The sequence below is a fragment of the Mesoplodon bidens genome (assembly GCF_964165515.1).
Source record: "Mesoplodon bidens genome assembly, contig: HAP1_SCAFFOLD_97, whole genome shotgun sequence".
NCBI lineage: Eukaryota > Metazoa > Chordata > Mammalia > Artiodactyla > Ziphiidae > Mesoplodon > Mesoplodon bidens.
In genome coordinates this window covers 919,187-943,690 of record NW_027672422.1, presented here as the reverse complement: position 1 = coordinate 943,690, position 24,504 = coordinate 919,187, and the positions used below count along the sequence as shown (strand labels likewise).

At 48.8% G+C, this 24,504-nt stretch overlaps 1 pseudogene across 1 annotated transcript in view; it reads right to left on the bottom strand.

The window, feature by feature from the left end:
- The window catches only part of LOC308610222 (ubiquitin-like modifier-activating enzyme 1), a 57,171-nt pseudogene extending 56,603 nt beyond the window's left edge, over positions 1–568 (bottom strand). Inside the window, exon 1 of the transcript in view lies at positions 425–568. The product of the transcript in view is annotated as a ubiquitin-like modifier-activating enzyme 1 (transcript). The remainder of the gene's footprint in view (positions 1–424) is intronic.
- Between the last annotated feature and the right edge of the window lie 23,936 nt (positions 569–24,504).

Genomic DNA, 24,504 nt, shown 5'->3' with positions numbered 1-24,504 from the left:
GTGGCAGTGCAAAATGGTGACAGTGCGCATGGTGACACTGCACACAGTGACAGTGTTCATGGTGACAGTGTTCACAGTGATAGTTCCCATGGTGAGAGTGTTCATGGTGACAGTGCCCATAGTCACAATTCTCACGGTGTAGTGCTCACAGTGACAGTGCCCATGGTGAAAATACCCAGGGTGACAGTGCTCATCGTGACAGTGTTCATGGTGATAATGCCCATGGAGACAGTGCCCATGTTCACAATTCTCACAGTGATAATGCCTGTGGTGAGAGTACCATGGGTGACAATGCCCATGGTGACAGTGCCCATGGTGTCATGCCCACAGTGACAGTGCTCATGTTGGCAGTGCCATAAATAACAGTGCTCATTGTGGCAGTGCTCATGGTGACCGTGCTCGTGGTGAAAGTGCCCATGTGTACAGGGTTTATGGTGATAGATGTCACGGTGTCAGTGCCCACGGGGACACTGCCTATGTTGACAAAACCCATGGTGAAAATTCCCATTGGGACAGTGTCCACGGTGACAGTACCAATGATGTTAACGCCCAGAGTGACAAGGCCCATGGTGACAGTACTCACGGTGACAGTGCCCATTGTGACAGTGCCAATGGTGAGTGTGTCAATAGTGAAAGTGCTCATGGTGAAACTGCCCATGGAGACATTGCTAATGGTGATAGTGCTCATGATGACAACCCCATGGTGACAGTGCCAATGTTGATAGTCCCTGTGGTGACAGTTCTTACGTTGAATGTGACCATGGTGACATCGCTCATGGTGACAGTGCTCAAGGTGATGGTCTCCATGTTGACAGTGAGGATGGTGACAGTTCTCATGGTGACAGGGCCTATGGTGAAAATTCTCATAATGACAGTGCTCATGGTGAGAGTGACCATGGTGATATTACCCATGGTGACAGTACTCATAGTGAAAGTGTCCATGGTGACACTGCACATGGTGGCAGTGCAAAATGGTGCAAGTGCCCATGGGGATATTGCTCATGGTGACATTGCTTACGATGATAGTCCTTACAGTGATAGTGTGTATGGTGAAACTGCACACAGAGACAGTGCTCATGGTGACAGTGTTCACGGCGATAGTTCCAGTGGTGAATGTGCCCATGGTGACTGTGCCCATTATCACAATTCTGACGGTGTAGTGCTTACGGTGACAGTGCCCATGGTGACAATACAGAGGGTAACAGTATTCATGGTGACATTGTTCATGGTGATAGTGCCCATGGTGAAAGTGCCCATGTTCACAACTCTCATGGTGATAGTGCCCATGGTGACAATACCCAGGGTGACAGAGCTCATGGAAAAGGGATCATGGTGACAGTGCCCATGGTGACAGTACCTAAGGTGACAATTCCCATGGTGAGAGTCCTCATGGTGACAGTGCCCATGGTGACAATACCCAGGCTGTCCTGCCCATGGTGACAGTGATCATGGTTTCACTTCTCATGAGGACAGTGCCATAAGTGACATTGCTCATTGTGGCAGTGCTCATGGTGACTGTGCTCATGGTGCCAGTGCCCATGGTTACAGTGCCTATGGTGATAGATGTCATGGTGACCTTGCCCACGGTGACATTGCTCACGCTGACAAAGCCCATGGTGATACTTCCCATTGTGACAGTGCCAACGGGGGCAGAGTCCATGGTGACAGTGCCCAAGATCACAGTGCCCATGGTGAGAGTGCTAATTGTGACTGTTCCCATGGTGACAACACACAGTGTGACAATGCCCTTTATGACAGCGCACATGGTGACCGTGCCTATGCTGACAGTGCTGATGTTGATAGTGCCAATATTGAGAGTGCTCATGGTGACACTGCCCATGGAGACACTGCCCATGGTGATAGTGCTCATCATGACAAACCCTCGGAGGCAGTGCCAATAGTGAGAGTCCCCGCGGTGACAGTTCTAACGGTGAAAGTGTTCCTGTTGTAATTGCTCATGGTGACATTGCTCATGGTGATAGTTTCCATGTTGACAGTGCCCATGGTGACTGTTCTCACGGTGACAGTGCATATGGTGATTATGCCCTTAGTGACGGTGCTCACGGGGACAGTGCCCATGGTGACAGTGACCATGGTGACTGTTCTCACCATGGTAGTGCCCATGGTGACAGTGTTCACGGTGACAGTCCGCATTGAGGCTGTGCCCATGGTGACAGTGCTCAGGGTGATTGTGCTCACGGTGATAGTACTCACGTTGACAGTGCCAAAGGTGACAATAACCACGGTGACCGTAATCATAAGAAAGTGTCCATGGTGACAGTTCTCATAGTGACAGTTCTTGTGACGGTGCTCATGGTGGCTGTGCTCATGGTGACAGTGCTCTTGGTGACAGTGCTCATGGTGGCAGTGCCCATAGTGAGACTACCGATGGTGACACTGCCCATGGTGACAGTGTACATGGTCATGGTGCATCTGGTGGCAGTGCAAAGAGTGACAGTGCCCATGGTGATATTGCTCATGGTGAGAGTGCCCATGGTTACATTGCTCATGGTGACAGTGCCCCTGGTGACAGTGCACACCCTGAGAGTGCCCATGGTGGCCATGCCCATGGTGACAGTTCTTATCATGCTAGTGCTCACGGTAGCAGTATTCATGGTAATAGTGCTTACGGAGGCATTACCCACAATGAGAGTACCCATGGTGAGAATACTGACTGGGACAGTTCCCATGATGACTTTTCTCTCTGTGACAGTGCCCTTGGGGACAGTTAGCGTGGTGAGATTTCTCACGGTGATAGTGCCAATTGTTTCAGTGCTCATAGTGACAAGACCCATTGCGCCAGTGCCCATCATGACATTGCTCATGGTGATAGTTCTCATGGTGTGGTGAGAGTGCCCATGGTGATATTACCCATGGTGTGAGTACTCAGTGATAAAGTCCTCATGGTGACAGTGCCTAAGTTGATAGTGCACATGGTGGCAGTGCAAAATGTTGACAGTGCCCATCATGACATTTCTTAATGTGATAGTCCTTGCAGTGACATTGTGCATGCTGACACTGCCCACGGTGACAGTGCTTTTGTTGACAGTGCTCATGGTGATAGTGCCAATGTTGGAAGTGCCCATCGTGAAAGTGCCCATGGTGACAGTTCTTATAGTGAGAGTGGTCAGAGTGACAGTGCTCATGGCAAAGTGACCATGGTGACAGAGCTCACGGTGACAGTGCCCAAAGTCACAATACCCATGGTGACAGTGCTCAGACTGACAGTTCTCTTGGTGATAGTGCCCATGGTGATACTGAGAATGGTGACAGTGCTAATGGTGACATTGGTCAGGGTTGAAGTACCCATGGTGATAGTGCTGAAACTGACAGTGCCTATGGTGATAGTGCCCATGGTGAGTGTGCTCACGTGAATAGTGCCATGGTGGCAGTGCCCTTTGTGAAAGTGCTCATGATGAGAGTGCCCATGTTGGTAGTTCTCATGGTGACAGTGCACATGGTGGTAGTGCACATTGTGGCAGTGGAAAATGGTGACAGTGCTCATGTTGACAGTTCTCATGGTGACAGTGCAAACTGTGACAACCCATACTGACATTGCCCACAGTGACAGTGCACATGATAGTAGTACCCGTGGTGACAGTGCTCACAGTGGTATTGCCCATGGTGGCCTTGCCCATGGTGACACTGCCCACAGTGACAATACCCATGATGACAGGGCCCATGGTGACAATGCCCACGCTGCCATTGCCTATGGTGATAGTGCTCACAGTGACAGTACCCATCGTAACAGTGATCACGGTGAGAGTGTTCATGGTGATAGTGTCCATGGTTACAGTGCCCATGTTCACAATTCTCACAGTGATAATGCCTATGGTGAGAGAACCTAGGGTGAAAATGCCCATGGTGACAGTGTCCATGGTGTCATGCCCATGGTGACAGTCCTCATGGTGACAGTGCTCATGATTGCAGTGCCATAAATAACAGTGCTCATTGTGGCAGTGCTCATGGTGGCCGTGCTCATGGTGACAGTGTCCATGTTTACAGTGTTTATGGTGATAGATGTCATGGTGTCAGTGTCCACGGAGACAGTGCCCACACTGACAAAGCCCATGGTGATACTTCCCATTGTGACAGTGACCATTGTGACAGTGCCCATGATGACATTGCCCAGTGTGAGAAGGCCAATGGTGACAGGGCCCACAGTGACCGTGCCTGTGGTGATAGTGCCAACAGTGAGAGTGCAAATAGTGACAGTGCTCAGGGTGAAACTGCCCATGGAGGCAATGCCCATGGTGATAGTGCTCATTGTGACAACCCCTCAGTGACAGTGCCAATGGTGATAGTCCCCGTGCTGACAGTTCTTACATTGAATGTGACCATGGTGATATTGCTCATGGTGACAGTGCTCATGGTGACAGTGCTCAAGGTGATGGTCTCCATGTTGACAGTGCCCATGGTGACACTTCTCATGGTGACAGTGCCTATGGTGAAAATTCTCATAGTGACAGTGCTCACGGTGAAGTGCCCATGGTGATAATACCCATGGTGACAGTACTCATGGTAAATGTGCCCATGGTGACACTGCACATGGTGGCAGTGCAAAATAGTGGCAGTGCCTATGGAGATATTGCTCATGGTGACATTGCTTACGGTGATAGTGTGTATGGTGAAACTGCACACAGTGACAGTGCTCATGGTGGCAGTGTTAACGGCGATAGTGCTGATGGGGAATGAGCCGATGGTGACAGTGCCCAGAGTCACAATTCTCACGGTGTAGTGCTCACGGTACAGTGCCCAGGGTGACAATAAACAGGAAGACTGTACTCATGGTGACAGTGTTCATATTGGCATTGCCCATGTTCACAATTCTCACAGTGATAATGCCTATGGTGACAGTACCTAGGGTGACAATGCCCATGGTGACAGTGCCCATGGGGTCATGCCCATGGTGACAGTGCTCATGGTGGCAGTGCCATAAATAACAGTGCTCATTGTGCCAGTGCTCATGGTGACATTGCCCATGTTTACAGTGTTTATGGTGATAGATGTCACGGTGTCAGTGCCCACGGGGACAGTGCCAAGGCTGACAAAGACCATGGAGACACTTCCCATTGTGACAGTGCCTACGGTGACAGTGCCCATGGTGACAGCACCCAGTGTCACAAGGCCCATGGTGACAGTGCTCACGGTGATGGTGCCCATGGTGACAGTGCCGGTGGTGAGATTGCCAATAGTGACAGTGCTCATGGTAAAACTGCCCAAGGAGACATCGCCCATGTTGATAGTGCTCATGGTGACAACCCCATGGTGACAGTACCAATGTTGGTAGTCCCCGAGGTGACAGGTCTTACATTAAATGTGACCATGGTGACAGTGCTCAAGGTGATAGTCTCCATGTTGGCAGTGCCCATGGTGACAATTCTCATGGTGACAGGGCCAATGGTGAAAAGTCTAATAGTGAGTGCTCATGGTGACAGTGAACATGGTGATATTACCCATGGTGACAGTACTCATAGTGAAAATGCCCATGGTGGCACTGCACATGGTGGCAGTACAAAATGGTGACAGTGCCCATGAGGATATTGATCATGGTGACATTGCTTATGGTGCTAGTCCTTACAGTGAGAGTGTGTATGGTGAAACTGCACACAGTGATAGTGCTCATGGTGACCGTGTTCACGGCGATAGTGCCAATGGTGAATGTGCCAATGGTGACTGTGCCCATAGTCACAATTCTTACGGTGTATTCCTTACGGTGACAGTGACCATGCTGAAAATACACAGGGTGACAGTATTCATGGTGACATTTCTCAAGGTGATAGTGCCCATGGTGAGAGTGCCCATGTTCACAACTCTCACGGTGATAGTGCCCATGGTGACAATACCCAGGGTGACAGAGCTCATGATAAAAGTGTTCACGGAGACAGTGTCCATGGTGACAGTACCTACGGTTAAAATTTTCATGGTGAGAAGGCTCATAGAGACAGTGCCCATGGTGACAATACCCAGGGTGTCCTGCCCATGGTGACATTGACCATGGGGACACTTTTCATGAGGACAGTTCCATAAGTGACATTGCTCATTGTGGCAGTGCTCATGTTGACCGTGCTCATGGTGCCAGTGCCCATGGTTACAGTGCCTATGATGATAGATGTCATGGTGGCCTTGCCCACGGTGACATTGCCCACGCTGACAAAGCCCATGGTGATACTTCCCATTGTGACAGTGCCAACGGGGGCAGATCCCATGGTGACAGTGCCCAAGAACACAGTGCCCATGGTGAGAGTGCTAACGGTGACAGTGTCCATGGTGACAATACACATTGTGACAGTATTCATGGTGACATTGCTCATGGTGATAGTGCCCATGGTGAGAGTGCCCATGTTTACAACTCTCATGGTGATAGTGCCCATAGTGACAATACCCAGGGTGACAAAGCTCATGGTAAAAGTGTTCACGGTGACAGTGCCCATGGTGACAGTACCTAAGGTGACAATTCCCATGGTGAGAGTGCTCATGGTTACAGTGCCCATGGTGGCAATACCCAGGGTGTCCTGCCCATGGTGAGAGTGATCATGGTGACACTTCTCATGAAGACAGTGACATAAGTGACAGTGCTCATTGTGGCAGTGCTCATGGTGACCGTGCTTATGGTGACAGTGCCCATGGTCACAGTGCCCATGGTGAGACTGCTAATGGTGACTGTGCCCATTGTGACAGCACCCAGTGTGAAAACGCCCATTGTGACAGTGCTTACGGTGACCGTGCTGACGTTGACAGTGCCAATGGTGATAGTGCCAATAGTGAGGGTGCTCATGGTGAAACTGCCCATGGAGACACTGCCCATGGTGATAGTGCTCATCGTGACAACCTCTCGGAGGCAGTGCCAATGGTGAGAGCCCCGGTGATGACCGTTCTCATGGTGAAAGTGGCCCTGTTGAAATTGCTCATGGTGACAGTGTTCATGGTGATAGTGCTCAAGATGATAGTCTCCATGTTGACAGTGCCCATGGTGACAATTCTCATGGTGATAGGGCCAATGGTGAAAATTCTCATAGTGAGAGTGTTCACGGTGACAGTGACCATGGTGATATTACCCATGGTGACAGTACTCATAGTGAAAATGCCCATGGTGACACTGCACATGGTGGCAGTACAAAATGGTGACAGTGTCCATAGTGATATTGCTCATATTGATAGTGCCCATGGTGAGAGTGCCCATGGTTACAGTGCTCATGGTGACAGTACCCATAGTGTCAGTGCCCCTGGGGACAGTGCACACCGTTAGAGTGCCCATGGTGTCTGTGCCCATGGTGACAGATCTTATTGTGAAAAATCTCAACCTGCTAACTCTCCTCAAGGGCACTGTCACACAGAGAAAAGTCCCCATGGGCACTGTCACAGTCAGTATTCTCCCCTTTGGCACTCTCATTGTGAGCACTGCCACCGTGAGCACTCTTACCATAAACACTGCTACCGTGAGCACTATGATGATAAGAACTGTCACCATGGGCACAGCCACCATGGGCACTCTCACGGTGTGCACCGTCACAAGGGGCACTGTCACCATGGGCACTGTCTCCATGAGCACTGTAACCATGGGCACTCTCACCATGGGCACTATCACCATGAGCAATATCACCATGGGCACTGTCACTATGCGCACTGCCACCAGATGCACCATGACCATGTGCACTGTCACCATGGTCAGTTTTCACCATTGGTAGTCTCACCATGGGCACTGCCACCATGAGCACTGTCACAAGAACTGTCATATGAGAACTGCCACCATGGGCACTTTCACCATGATTACTGTCACCGTCGGTATTGTCACCTTGGACACTGTCAACGTGAGTACTATCACTGTGGGCACTATAACCCTGATCACTGTCACCATGGGCACAGCCTCAATGCGGACTGTCACCACGAACACTGTCACCATGTGCACTATCATGGTGAGAACAGTCACCGTGGTCACTGTCACCATGGGCACTGTCCCCGTGAGCACTGTCACTAAGAGCATTATCACCATAGGCACTGTCACCATGAGAAGAGTCACCATGGGCACTGTCAACATGGAGACTATCACCTTGAGCACTGTCACCATGAGCACTGTCACCATGAGCAATTTCAACAGGGTCATTTTCACCGTGAGAACTGTCACCACGAGGACTCTCACCATTAGCACTGCCTCCGAGGGGTTGTCACGATGAGCACTATCACTATGGGCAGTGTCTCCATGGGCAGTGTCACCGTGAGTACTCTCTCAATTGACACTATCACCATCGGCACTGTCAGCATCGACACAGTCGCTGTGAGCACTTTCACAATGGGTGTTGTCACACTGGGTGCTGTCAACATGGGCACAGTCACAGTTATCACTCTCACCTTTGGTACTGTTATCTTGTGCACTGTCACCATGGTCTCTGTCACCGTGGGCACTGTCACAATAGGAAGTATCACCATGGGCTTTGTCATCGTGGACACTGTCACCGTGGGCACAGCCACCGTGACATTGATCACCGTAAGCACTGTAACCTTGGGCACTTTTCAGCATGAGCACGGTCACCATGAGCACTGACACAATGAGCATAGTCACTTATGGCTCTGTCCACATGAGCAGTGTCACCATGATCACTGTCACCATGGGCAGGACACCCTTGGTATTGTCACCATGGGCACTGTTACCATGAGCACTCCTAGCATGGGAATTGTCACCTTAAGTACTGTCACCATGGGCACTGCCACCGTGAGCACTTTTACCATGAGCTCTGTCACCCTGGGTAAAATCACCATGGGCACTGTTACCGTGAGCATGGTCACTATTAGAATTTTCACCATAGGCTCTCTCACCGTGAGAACTGTCACCATGGTCACATTCAATGTAAGAACTGTCACCACGGGGACTATCACCATTGGCCCTGTCACTGTGGGGTTGTTACCAAGAGCACTATCACCATGGGCAATGTCTCCATGGGCAGTTGCACCATGAGCACTGTCACTATTGGCACTCTCACCATCAGCACTGTCACAATGGGCACTGTCACCATGAGCAGTGTCACCATGGGACTTGTCACACTGGGCGATGTCACCATGGGCACTTTCACAATGGGAAGTATCACATGGGCTTTGTCAGCATGGGCACTGTCCCCGTGGGCACTGACACCGTGACATCTATCACCATAAACACTCTAAACATGGGCATTGTCACCATGAGCACGGTCACCATGAGCACTCCCCAAATGAGCACTGTTATTTATGGCACTGCAAACGTGAGCACTGTCACCATGAGCACTGTCCCCATGGGCATGACACCTTGGGCACTGTCTCCATGGGCATTGCCACACTAGGTACTCAAACCATTGGCATTATCACTGTGAGAATTATGAACATGGGCACTGTCACCATGGGCACTATAACCCTGAGCACTGTCAACATGAGTACTGTCACCCTGGGTATTTTCACCATGGGCACTGTCACTATGAGCACTACACCATGAGATTTGGGACTATGGGCACTGTCACCATGTACACACAATGTGAACTATCACCATAAACACTGCCACCATGAACACTGACACTGCGTGCAGTGTCATCATGTGCACTTTCAGCGTAATGACTATCACCATAAGCAAAATCACCATGAACAATGTCACCATGGGCACTATCACCCTTTTGCACTGCCACCATGTGCAGTGTCACCATGGGTAATATCACCATAAGCAGTTTCACCGTGAAAAATGTGACCGTGTGGAATGTCTCTATGGGCACTGGAACCATGGGCATTGTCACTGTGAGCACTGTCCCAACAGGCACTATCACCATGAGAAATCTCACCATGCTAAGTGTCCCCATGGGCACTGTCACCATGCGAAGTGTCACCATGCACATTGTCACTGTCGGCACTCTCACCACGGGCACTGTCATTGTGGGCACTGTCACCATGGCCACTGCCACCTAGAGTTCTGTCACCATGAACACGGTAACAATGCCTATTATCACCATGTGCACTGTCACTATGGCACTATCACCATGAGCACTGTCAGCAAGTGCACTGTCACTATTTAGCACTGTCACCAGGTGACCTACCACCATGGGCACTGTCACGATGTGCACTATCACTGTGAGCACAGTTACCATAGGCACTGTAACAATGCCCAGTGTCAACATCAGTACTGTCCCCATGGGAACTGCCACCAAGAGTACTGTCACCATTAGCACTGTCACCACGAGCAGTGCCACCTTGGGCACTGCTATTATGAGCACTGTCACCATGAGAACGGTCACTATGAGAACTGCCACCATGGGTATTTTCAACATGAGTACTCTCACCATGGGTATTGTCACCATTTGCACTGTCACCATGAGAACGGTCACTATGAGAACTGCCCCATGGGTATTTTCAACATGAGTAGTGTCATCATGGGTATTGTCACCATTTGCACTGTAACCATGAGCACTATTACTGTGAGCAGTATCACCGTGAGCACTCTCACTATTGGCACTATCACGATTGGCACTGTCAGCATCGGCACGGTCACCGTGAGCACTGTCACAATGGGCGTTGTCACACTGGGCACTGTCACCATGGGCACAGTCACCATTAGCACTCTCACCATGGGAACTGTGATCTTGGGCACTGTCACCATGGGCTCTGTCACCGTGAGCCCTGTCAAAATGGGAAGTATCACCATAGGCTTTGTCAGCGTGGGCACTTTCACTGTGGCACGGCCACTGTGACATCTATCACCATAAGCACTGTAACCATGGGCACTGTCACCATGAACACTGCCACAATGAACAATGTCACTTATGGCACTGTCCACAAGAGCAGTGTCACCATGATCACTGTCACCATGGGCAGGACACCCTGGGTATTGTCACCATGGGCACTGTCACCATGAGCACACTCACCATTTGAGATATCACCTTAGGTACTGTCACCACAGGCACTGTCACCGTGAGCACTTTTACCATGAGCTCTGTCACCCTGGGTATTGTCACCATGGGCACTATCACCTTGAGAGTTGTGAACATGGGCACTCTCACCGTGAGCAATGTCACCATGAATACTGTCACCTTGTGTATTCTCACTATGGGCACTGTCACCGTGAGCACTACCCTGTGAGAATTGTGACTATGGGCACTATCACCAACGGCACATTCACCATCGGCACTATCGCCGTGAACACTGTCACCATGAGCACTGTCACTGTTGCAGTTTCACCATACACACTATCACTATAAGGACTATCACCGTAAGCAATGTCACCATGATCAACATCACCATGGGCACTGTCACCATTTTGCACTGCCACCATGTGCAGTGTCACCATGGGCACTTTTACCAAGAGTACTGTCACCATGGGTAATATCATCATGGGCACTGTCACCGTGAAAATGGTCATTATGGTCGCACTCAATGTAAGAACTCTCACCATGGGCACTATCACCATTGGCACTGTCACTGTGGGGTTGACACCATGAGAACTATCACCATGGGCAATGTTACCATGGGCAGTTTCACCATGAGCACTCTCACTATTGGCACTCTCACCATCGGCACTGTCACCATGGGCATGGTCACCGTGAGCACTGTCACCATGGGCCTTGTCACACTGGGCACTGTCACCATGGGCATTCTCACCATTAGCACTTTCACTATGGGTACTGTCACCAGGGGCACTACCACCATGGGTAATGTTACCAGGGACACTTACCAGGTGAGCACTTTCACCATGGGCACTGTCACCATGAGCACGGTCACCGTGAGCACTGTCACCATGGGCCTTGTCACACTGGGCGCTGTCACCATGGGCACTGTCACCGTGGGCACTATCACAATGGGAAGTATCACCATGGGCTTTGTCAGCCTGGACACTGTCCCCGTGGGCACTGACACCGTGACATCTATCACCATAAACACTGTAAACCTGGGCACTGTCACCATGAACACTTTCACCATGAGCACTGTCACCGTGGGCACTATCACAATGGGAAGTATCACCATGGGCTTTGTCAGCCTGGACACTGTCCCCGTGGGCACTGACACCGTGACATCTATCACCATAAACAGTGTAAAACTGGGCACTGTCACCATGAACACTTTCACCATGAGCACTGTCACCATGGGCATGCCACCATGGGCATTGTCACCCTAGGTACTCTCAGCATAGGTATTATCACTGTGAAAATTGGGACCATGGGCACTCTCACCATGGGCACTATCACCCTGAGCACTCTCACCATGAGTAATGTCACCCTGGGTAATTTCACCATGGGCACTGTCACTGTGAGCAATACACCATAAGAATTGTGACTATGGGCACTGTCACCATGGACACTCTCAGCATGGGAACTATCACTGTGAACACTGTCACCATGAACACTGTTACTGGGTGCAGTGTCACCATGCGCACGGTCACTGTAAGGAATATCACTGTAAGGAGAGTCACCTTGAGCAATGTCACCATTGGCACTGTCACCATTTTGCACTGCCACCATGTGCAGTGTCACCATGGACAATATCAACATAGGCACTTTCACCATGAGAAATGTGACCATGCGGAATGTCTCTATGGGCACTGGCACCATGGGATTGTCACTGTGAGCACTGTCTCAACGGGCAGTATCACCATGAGAAATCTCACCATGCGAACTGTCCCCATGGGCACTGTCACCGTGAGAAGTGTCACCATGGGCACTGGCACTGATGGCACTGCCACTAAGGACACTGTCATTGTGGGCACTCTCACCATGGCCTCTGCTACCTTGGGCTCTGTTACCATGAACACTGTAACAATGCCCATTATCACCCTGTGCACTGTCACCATGGGCACTATCACCATGAGCACTGTCAGCATGTGCACTGTCACTATTTAACACTGTCACCAGGTGAACTACCACCGTGGGCACTGTCACAATGTGCACTATCACCATGAGCATGGTTACCATGGGCACTGTAACGATGCGCAGTGTCACCATCGGTATTTTCCCAATGGGAAATGCCACCAAAAGCACTGTCACCATTAGCACTGTCACCACGAGCATTGCCACCTTGGGCACTGCTATTATGAGCACTGTCACCATGAGAACTGTCACTATGAGAAATGCCACCCTAGGTATTTTCATCAGGAGTACTCTCACCATGGGTATTGTCACCATTTGAACTGTCACCATGAGCACTATCACCATGAGCACTCTCACTGTGGTCACTGTCACCATGAGCACTGTCTCCATGGGTACTGGCAAAATGCGGACTGGCACCATGAGCCCTTTCACCATGGGCACTATCACTGTGAGCACTCTCACTATGGTAACTGTCACCATGGGCACGGCCACCATAGGCAATGGCGCCATGGGCACTGTCAACATGGGCACTGCCACCATTGGCACTATCACTTTGATCACTGTCACCATGCGTACTGCAACCATGAGAACTGGCACCGTGTGTATTGTCTGCATGGGTTGTCACCGTGTGCACTGTCACCATGAGAACTGTCAACATGGGCACTGTCACCATTTTTCACTGCCACCATGTGCAATGTCACCATTGGCACTATCACCATGAGAACTGTCACCATGAGTACTGTCCTCATGGGCACTGTCACGAAGGGAACAGCAACCATGTGCACTGTTACCATGGTCACTATCACCATGAGCACTCTCACCATGGGAACTACCAACATGAGCAATGTCATCCTGTGCACTTTCACAATTGGAACTGCTACCATGGGCACTATTAACGTGCGGACTCTCACCATGGGCAATATAACCATGGGCACTGTCACCGTGAGCACTGACACCATCGGCACTGTCACCATGAGCACTATTATTGTGAGCACTACCACCGTGAGCACTCTCACCGTGGACACTGTCACCATGGGCACTGTCAGTGTGAGCACTGTCACTAGGGTTACTGGCACAATGCAGACTGTCACAATGAGCCCTGTCACCATGGACACTGTCACCTTGAGCACTCTCACTGTGATCACTGTTACTATGGGTACTGTCACTGTGAGCAATGTCACCATAAGCAATGGCACCATGGGTACTATCACCATGGGCACAGTCATCATGGGCATTGTCACCATGGGCAGTGTCACCATGGGCACTTCCACCTGGGCACTATCACTGTGAGCACTGAAACCACGGGTAGTGATACCATGAGCACTGTCAACATGGGTTGTCACCGTGTTCACTGTCACCATTCCTCATATAGAAACCATTGCTGCAGCAGATACAAAACCTCACCACCGGAGAGAGATCAATTCTTTGTCTGCCACGTCCGTGCACGAGACCTCACAAGAGACAAGACATCTCTACGAGAACTTCAAACCCACCAATTTGGGGTCAGATTAAATGACTTGCTGATGACGCCGAGAAAGTGGTAATAGACCAGGGAGCTACCTTAACACCTGGAAATCTTTTTGTTGCTATGCTTGCTATATTGGCCTGCCAGGTAACTAGCGGAAATGTTTTGGGTAATTCTTATTGGACTTATCTCCCTGATCCACTGATTTTACAAACTGTAGCCTGAGATAATGAGGGTATAGCAGTGTATACTACTATGCCCAGGTTAATGGGAGGAGCCATAAGCTCCTATCCATATAATAAATTTAAACAAAGAATAATTTTATTTTTCAAGGAAAATCAGAGTTCCATCCTATATGTTTTATATTTCCATCAATTAATAATTCTGTAGCCTCTCGTAAGGATGGTTGTATACTGGTTTTTCCTAAAGGACAGCTTACTGCTTCTCCTTCGAGTCAATCTAATAAGAAACTTCTTTGGTCTTTGATTTATCTAGCACCCGGAGAAGATCAAACTTAGAATCAACCTTCCTCTCATTCTTTAAATTTCCTCCTTGTAATCCTCCTTAAAGTATTCGTACAGGAATACAATCATTTATATTACAATCTCCGGAAGACAAATTGGATAGTAACTGGGATGCTGTAGGTACCAATACAGGATTTCCTACATGGAATTATTCTATATATTGTTCACGAATTGATATTCCCATAGAGGATACCACAAAAAATGTGCATGATTGGTGTAATCCTGATCCATGTAAGGATTATAGATCTTATTTACAACATCTTGCACGTTATGATTGGAATAATACATTCATTCCAGCTTCTATGCTTGTTAATAGATGGCACACTGGAGGATGGGTGCCTCCTATCCTAACTATGGCTCAAGATAATATGTATTATGCACAGACCCAGCTTTGGAAAGCTATTGTTGCCCCATCGCCAGTTATTCTTCAAAGACTTAAAAATATGGGCATTTATTCTATGCAGGCTTGTGTGTCAGCACCTTATGTATTCTTGGTAGCCCCAAAATATGTGGATCTAAATATTTATCATAATGCTTCTGATTCTACATTTTGGACACATTGCTTTGATTGTATTTTGACAAGTTGTATAAATTCCTCTATGAATGTACAAGTTTTAATGATTCTTGAACGACCACCATATATTATGTTGCCTGTAAAATTGTCCTCTGCCTGGTATGATGATATTGGCTTACAAGTTTTGCATGAAACTGAAGTTTTATTACGTTCAAAAAGATTTGTTTCAGCTTTAATTCTAAGAATATCTACATTTATAGCTGTAATAGCATCATTTTCTCTTTCAATAAGTTCCGTAGCTCAACAAGTACATACAGCTCAACATGTAAATGAGCTTTCAAAAAATGTATCTTTAGCTCTGGCTACTCAGGAAGTTATAGACAGAAAGTTAGAAGCAAAGGTGGATGCCTTAGAAGACGCAATTTTACACATAGGGCAAGAATTAACAGCACTCAAAATAAGATTAACTTTGACGTGTCATAAAAAATATAGATGGATTTGTGTTACTCCTCTAAAAGTGAATGCATCATTATATTCTTGGGAACAAATTTGTACTCATATTATGGAAGTTTGGAACCAAACAGATGTTAGTTTAGACCTTACTAAATTACATCAAGAGATTCTTGACATAGGAAATACAAACTTAGATTTATCTCCAGGATAGTCTGCTCAGATTTATTTTGAAAGCATTAAGTCATTTGTGTCACATAAAACCTTATTCTCAATGCTCATTAATGGAGGAATCATTGCAGGAGTTGTACTAATTCTGATATTTGTACTTTCAGTCATTGTCAGGATAATTATTAAAAACATCAAACAACTTTTCGGGTAGCTACATACTGCACTTTAAAAAAAAAAATGAAAAAGGGGGAGATGTTGGAAGCCATCCTGGAGGCACTGCACCATGACAAAGTCATGGAGCAATAGAAGGCGAAACTGCAAGGCAGCGCCATGCCAGGAAGGTGGACTACAGTTCTGTTGTTATGTTTTATGGAAATAAATTTACATATAGGGGCAATTTTGGGGGATATTGCTCCACGTGAAAGAAAAATTCCTCTATGACTCCCCCTCCTGAAACTACAACAGAATGGGAAGTACCCACTAAAGCCCTGGGGAAATGGGTAAAGAATTAAGAGCCTGGCACTAAAGCGATGTCTTTATGAAAAACACCCTCTAGTATGGAGTTATGGCCATGGGCCAGAGTTCCTGATAACATAGGAAATGTATGGTTCTATTATAAAGGAACATTAATTATAGAAAAGCAAATGACTAGAGCAGAATTGGTTGTTAGGATAGGGAGAAAACACTGTCTCAGTTGGAGGAAACAACAAGAAAGGGCATGCCGGGTATATTGTAAATATTTTCATGGAACCCATGTGAAAGGCTGCCCATGCAAGAAGAGAAATAGGAACAAATAGCTCCAACTTTTAAAATTAAAATTATCATATAACTGCTTGGCTTAGTTACTAAGAAATAACCTGTGATTAATGGGAACTTGGGGAAATATCTTAGTAGGACATCTAGAAAGTAGGGGATTTTTTTTAAAAACAATCTTTATAGAACATTATGAGGTTTGATTGTGCTAAGACTGTTTAGCCACGTACCTGGTAATGGAATAAACCACAATATATAAACATGTGATTGTAAACAATAGAAGAAGAATAAAGAATAAAGACGTGAAAAATAGAAACATGCAATGCTGATACTTTAAGAATTTTAATAGAATTATTTCCTTTGCCGACACTATCCATCCCTCGGGAATCCCTGGACTCAATGGAGCTGGACTCCGTCAAGTGCACATGGTAATACTGCCAATGGTGACAGTGCTCATGGTGATATTGCCCATGGTTGCAGTACCCATGGTGACAGTGCTCAAACTGACAGTGCCCATGGTGACAGTGTCCACAGTGACCATGCCTATGAAGACAGTGCCCAAGGTGACAGTTACCATTGTGACATTGTCAATGGTGACAATGTTCACGGTGAGATTGCCCATGGTGACAGTGACCACGGGAACAATGCTCACGGTGATAGTTCCCATGGTGACATGGCTCACGGTGAGCCTCCGCATTGTGCCCGTGCCCATGGAGACAGTGCTCATAAAGAAAGTGCTCATGGTAACACTGCTAACGGTGACAGTGCCCATGGTGAAAATACCCATGGTGATAGTACTCATCATGAGAGTGCCCCTGGTGGCCATGCCAATGGTGAGAGTGCCCATGGTGAAAGTACTTATGGTGATAGTCCTAACGGTTACAGTGTTCATGGTAATAATGCTCACAGTGGCAGTGCCCACAGTGACAGTACCCATGGAGAGTGCCGACAGTGACAGTGTCCATGGTGACAGTTATCACGGTTACAGAGCCCATGGTGACAGTTAACATGGTGAGACTGCTCACTGTGATAATACCAATTCTGACAGTGCTCATAGTGCCAAGGCCCATGGCGCCAGTGCCCATTATGACATTGCTCACAGTGATAGTTCTCATGGTGACAGTTCCCATGGTGATATTATCCATGGTGACAGTACTCAATGATAAAGGGCCCATGGTGACAGTGCCCATGGTGATAGTGCACATGGTGGCAGGGCCAAATGGTGACAATGCCCATGGTGATATTACTCATGGTGACATTGCTTACGGTGATAGTCCTTAGGGTGATAGTGCACATGGGGACACTGCACACAGAGACAGTGCTCATGGAGACAGTGCTCATGGTTGCAGTACCCATGGTGACAGTGCTCACAGTGACAGTTCCCATGGTGGCAGTGCCAATGATGACAGGGCCCATGGTGATAATGCCCACGGTGACATTGCCTACGGTGACAGTGCTCATGGTGACAGTGCCCATGGTGACAATGAACACGGTGAGAGTGCTCACAGTGATAGAGCCCATGGTGATTGGGCTCATGGTGAAAGTCCGCATTGTACCAGTGCCCATGGTGACAGTGCTCATGGTGATAGTGCTTGCGGTAATAGTGCTAATGGTGACAGTGCAAATGGTGCCAATACCCATGGTGACAGTACTCATATTGAAACTACCCAAGGTGGCAGTGTTCGAGGTGACAGTGTTCTTGGTGTCAGTTCCCATGGGGACAGTACCGATTGTGACACTGCACATTGTGACAGTGCCCATGGTAACTATGCTCACTGTGACAGTGCCCATGTTGAAAATGCCCATGGTGAGAGTATTCATCGTAAAAGTTCCCATGTGGCAATTCTAATAGTGACATTTGTCACAGTGACAGAGCTCATGGAGACACAACAAATGGTGTCAATACCCATGGTGACAGTACTCATAGTGAAAATACCCATGGTGGCAGTTCCCATGGCGACAGTTCTCATGGTAACAGTGCTCATAATAGCAGGGCCCAAGGTGGCAGTGCTCGTAGTGACAGTGCTCTTGGTAACATTGTTCACGGTGAGAGTTCTCATGGTGACAATGTCCATGGTGATATTGTGCATGGTGACATTGCTTAAGGTGATAGTCCTTGCGGTGATAGTGCACATGGTGACAGTGCAAAAGGTGACAATACCCATGGCGACAGTACTCATGGTGAAAATAACCATGGTGGCAGTTCTCATAGTGACAATTCTCAGGGGGACAGTGCTCATAATAGCAGGGCCCAAGGTGGCAGTGGTCGTGGTGACAGTGCCCATGGTGACAGTGCACTTGGTGACAGTCCCCATGGGAACAGAACTGATGGTGAAAATGCACTTTGTGACAGGGCCAATGGTAACCTTGGTCTCGGGGATATTGCACATGGTGAGCGTGCCCATGGTGACATTGCCCATGGAGACAAAGCTCAGAGTGAAAATGCTCATGGTGACAGTGCTCATGGTGGAAGTGCCCATGGTGACGCTGCTCATTGTGGCAGTGTTAATGGTGACAGTGCGGATGATGACAGTACTTGTGGTGATAGAGTTCACAGTGGCTGTGGTCATGGTGATAGTGCTCATGGAGGCAGTGCCCTCAGTGATACTGCTCATGCTGGCAATGCCCATGATGACAGACGTATGGTGACAGTGCCCACCATCACAGTGCAATGGTGAGAGAGCTTACGGTGACATTGAAACTGGTGACAGTGTCCAAGAAGACAATGGCCATGATGACAGCACCCATGTGCCAAGGCCCATGGTGACAGTGCCCACGGTGACAGTGTCCATGGTTACAGTGCTCATGTTGACAATGCCCATGGTGGCAGTGCCCCTGGTGACAGTATTTATGATGTTGCTGCTCACGGTAGCAGTGTTCATCATTATAATGCTCATGGTGGCAGTGCCCACAGTGACAGTGCCCATGTTGACAGTGCCCATGATGACAGTGCCCATGGTGAAAGTGCTTACCTGGAAAGGGTCCATGATAACAATACCGATGGTGGTAGGGACCCTGGTGACAGTGCCCATAGTGACAGTGCTAATTGTGAGAATGCCCATGGTGAGAGCACCCATGTGACAAGGCCCCTGGTGACAGTGCCTACGGTGAAACTGCACATGATGTCAGTGCCCATTGTGACAGTGCCCATGGTTACAATGTTCATGGTGACACTGGTCATGGTGGCAGTGCCCCTGGTGACAGTGCACACCATGAGTATGCATATGATGGCCATGCTAATTGTGATAGTGCCCGTGGTGACAGTATTTATGATGATACTGCTCACAGTAGCAGTGTTCATTGTAATAATGCTCTTGGTGGCAGTGCCCACAATGACAGTGCCCATGGACATTGCCAAAAGTGACAGGGCCCATGGTGACACATACCACAGGGAGACTGCTCATGGTGATAGTGCCCATTGTGACAGTGCTCAGAGTGACAAGGCCCATGGCGCCAGGGCCAATCATGTTATTGCTCACGGTGATAGTTGTCATGGTGACAGTGCCCACGGTGATATTACCCATGGTGAGAGTACTCATTAATAAAGTGCCCATTCTGACAGTTCTCATGGTGATACTGCCCATGGTGAGAGTGCACAGGGTGATAATGCCAATGGTGACAATGCTCATGGTGACAGTGCTCATGGTTGCAGTATCCATGGTGACAGTACTGAAACTGACAGTGTCCCTGGTGACAGTGTCCACAGTGATAATACTCGTGGTGCTACTGCCCGTGGTGACACAGTACTAATGGTGAAATTGCCCTTGGAGAGAGTACACATGTTGACAGTGCCCTTGGTGATGTTCTCATGTTGACAGTGCTCACAGTGATAGTGCCCATGGTGACATTGTGCATGGTAGCAGTGCCTAAGGTGAAAGTGCTGACAGTGACAGTGCCCATGCTGACAGTTCTCATGGTGATAGTGTCCATGGTGACAGTGTTCATGGTGACATCACAAATGGTGACAATATCCATGGTGACAGTACACGTGGTGAAAATACCCATTGTGGCATTTCTCATAGTTACCATTCTCATGGGGACAGTGCTCATAATAGAAGTGTGCAAGGTGGCACTGCTCATGGTGACAGTGCTCTTGGTAACAGTGCACACGGTGATAGTTCTCATGGAGACAGGGCCCATGGAGATATTACCCATGGTGACAGTACTCAATGATAAAGTGCCCATGGTGGCAGTGCCCAAGGCGATAGTCCCCATGGTGGCAGTTAAAAATGGTTACAGTGTCCATGGTGACATTGCACATGGTGACATTGCTTAAGGTGATAATCCTTGCGGTGATAGTGCACATGGTGACAGTGCAAATGGTGACAGTACCCATGGCGACAGTACTCATGGTGAAAATACGCATCGTGGCAGTTCTCATAGCACCAGTTCTCAGGGTGACTGTGCTCATAATAGCATGGAACAAGGTGGCAGTGGAAGTGGTGACAGTGCTCATGGTGACAGTGCCCTTGGTGAAAGTATCCATAGGAACAATACTGATGGTGACACTGCAATTTGTGACAGAGCCAACGGTAAACTTGCTCGCAGTGATAGTGCACATGGTGAAAGTGCCCAAGGTGACATTGCCCATGGGGACATGGCTCACTGTGACAGGGTTCATGGTGACAGTGCTCATGGTGGAAGTGCCCATGGTGACACAGGTCATTGTGGCAGTGCACATGAGGACAGTGCCGATGACGACAGTGCTCAAGGTGATAGAGTTCACAGTCGCTGTGCTCATGGTGATAGTGCTCATAGACGCAGTGCCCTTAGTGATAAAGCTCAAGCTGGCAATGCCCAGGTGATAGACGCATGATGACAGTGTCTACAATCACAGTGCAATGGTGAGAGAGCTCACGGTGACAGTGTAAATGCTGACACTGCCCACGAGGACAATGGCCATGGTGGCAGTGCTCATGGTGACAGTGCCCATGATGACAGTGTCCATGGTGCAAGTGCTGAATTGGAAAGGGCCCATGATGTCAATACCCATGGTGGTAGTGCCCCTGTTACAGTATCCATAGTGAAAGAGCTAATGGTGAGAATGCGCATGGTGACAGCACCCATGTGAAAAGGCCGCTGGTGACAGTGCCCATGGTGACACTGCCCATGATGTCAGTGCCGATGGTGAGAGTGCCCATGGTTACAGTGCTCATGGTGACATTGCCCATGGTGGCAGTACCCCTGGTGACAGTGCACACCATGAGTATGAACATGGTGACCGTGCCAATTGTGACAGTGTCCATGGTGACAGTATTGATGATGATAGTGCTCACAGTAGCAATGTTCATCATAATAATGCTCATGGTGGCAGTGCCCACAGTGACAGTGCCCGTGGACAGTGCCAAAAGTGACAGTGCCCATGGTGAAAGTTCTAAGGGAAACAGTGTCCATGGTGACAGATACCACAGTGAGCCTGCTCACGGTGATAGTGCCCATTGTGACAGTGCTCATAGTGACAAGGTCCATGGCGCCAGGGCCAATCATGATATTGCTCACAGTGATAGTTGTCATGGTGACAATGCCCATGGTGATATTACCCATGGTGAGAGTACTCAATGATAAAGTGCCCATGGTGACAGTGCCTATGTTGATAGTACACATGATGGCAGTGCAACATGGTGACAGTACCAATGGTGACATTGCTCATGGTGACATTGCTTAACGTGATAGTACTTGCGGTGATAGAGCACATGGTAACACTGCCCACCATGACAGTGCTCTTTGTGAAAGTGCACACGGTGAGAAACCATACTGAGAGTGCTCATGGTGACAGTGCCTATGGTGGCAGTGCCCATGGTGACATTGCCAATTGTGACACTTCCCAACGGTGACACTGCACATGATGACAGTGCCCATGGTGAAAGTGCCCACGCTGATGTGGTCTATGGTGACAGTGCTCAAGGTGATAGTGCCCATGGTGACAGGGCTCTTGGTCCGAGTCCGAATTGTGCCAGTGCCCATGGTGAAAGTGCTAACGGTGATAGTGCTCACCATAATAGTGCTCATGCTGAGGGTGCAAATGGTGACAATACCTATGGTGAGGGTACTCATGGTGAAAATACCCATGGTGACAGTTCTCATAGCGACAGTTCTCATGGTGACAGTCCTCCTAATAGCAGTGCCCAAGGTGGCAGTGCCCGTGGTGCCATTGCTAGTGGTGACAGTACACCTGGTGGCAGATCCCCTGGGGACATTACCGAAGGTGACTCTGCACATTGTGACATTGCCCATGCTAACCTTGCTCACAGTGATAGTGCACATGGTGAGAGGGCCCATGGTGGTATTGCACCTGGTGACAGTGCCCATAGTCACAATTCCCATGCTGTAGTGCTCACGGTGACAGAGCCCATGGTGACAATACCCAGGGTGACATTACTCATGGTGACAGTGTTCATGGTGATAGTGCCTATGGTGACAGTGTCCATGATCATAATTCTCACGGTGATAGTGCCCATGGTGACAATACCCAGGGTGACAGAGCTCATGGTCACAATGATCACGGTGAATGTTCCCATGGTGCCAGTACCTACCTAGGGTGTAATGCCCATGCTGAGGGTGCGCATGGTGGGAGTGCCCATGGTGACAATAAGCAGGGTGTCATGACCATTGTGACACTGCTCATGTAAGCAGTGCCAGAAGTGACAGTGCTCATTGTGGCATTGCTCACGGTGACAGTGCTCACTGTGACAGTGCCCATTGTGGCAGTGCCCTGGGTAACAGTGCACACCTTGAGAGTGCCCATGTTGGCCATGCCAATCGTGACAGTGCCCATGGTGACATTACTTATGATGATAGTTCTAACCGTTGCAGTGTTCATGGTAATAATGCTCACGGTGGCATTGCCCACAGTCACAGTGACCATGGTGACAGTTATCACGGTGACAGTGCCCATGGGGACAGTTAGCATGGTGAGACTGCTCACTGTGATAATACCAATTCTGACAGTGCTCATAGTGACAATGCCCATGGCGACACGGCCCATTATGACATTGCTCACGGTGATAGTTCTCACGGTGACAGTTCCCATGGTGATATTACCCATGTTGACAGTCCTCAATGATAACGGGCCCATGGTGGCCCTGCCCATGGTGATAGTGCACATGTTGACAGTGCCCATGGAGACATTGTTCACGGTGATATTGCTTACGGTGATAGTCCTTATTGTGATAGTGTGTATGGGGACACTGCACACAGTGACAGTGCTCATGGTGACAGTGCTCACGGTGACAGTGCTCATCATTGCAGTACCCATGGTGACAGTGTTCACAGTGACTGTTCCCATGGTAGCAGTGCCAATGATGACAGGTCCCATGGTAACACTTCCCACGGTGACAGTGCTCACGGTGACAGTGCTCACAGTGACAGTGCCCATGGTGACAGGGCTCATGGTGAAAGTCCACATTGTACATGTGCCCATGGTGACAGCGTTCACAGTGATAGTGCTTGCGGTAATAGTGCTCATGGTGACAGTGCCACTGGTGACAATACCCATGGTGAGAGTACTCATGGTGAAAATACCCATGGCAGCAGTTTTCATAGTGACAGTTCTCAGGGTGACAGTGCTCATAATAGCAGGGACCAAAGTGACAGTGCTCATTGTGGCAGTGCTCATGGTGACAGTGCACTTGGTGAGAGTTTCCATGGGAACAGAACCGATGGTGACACTGCACTTTGTGACAGGGCCGATGGTAAACTTGCACTTGGTGATCGTGCACATGGTTAGAGTGCACATGGTGACACTGCTCATTGTGGCAGTGCTCTTCGTGACACTGCCCATGATGACAGGGCCCATGTTGAAAGTGTTCACCGGGAAAT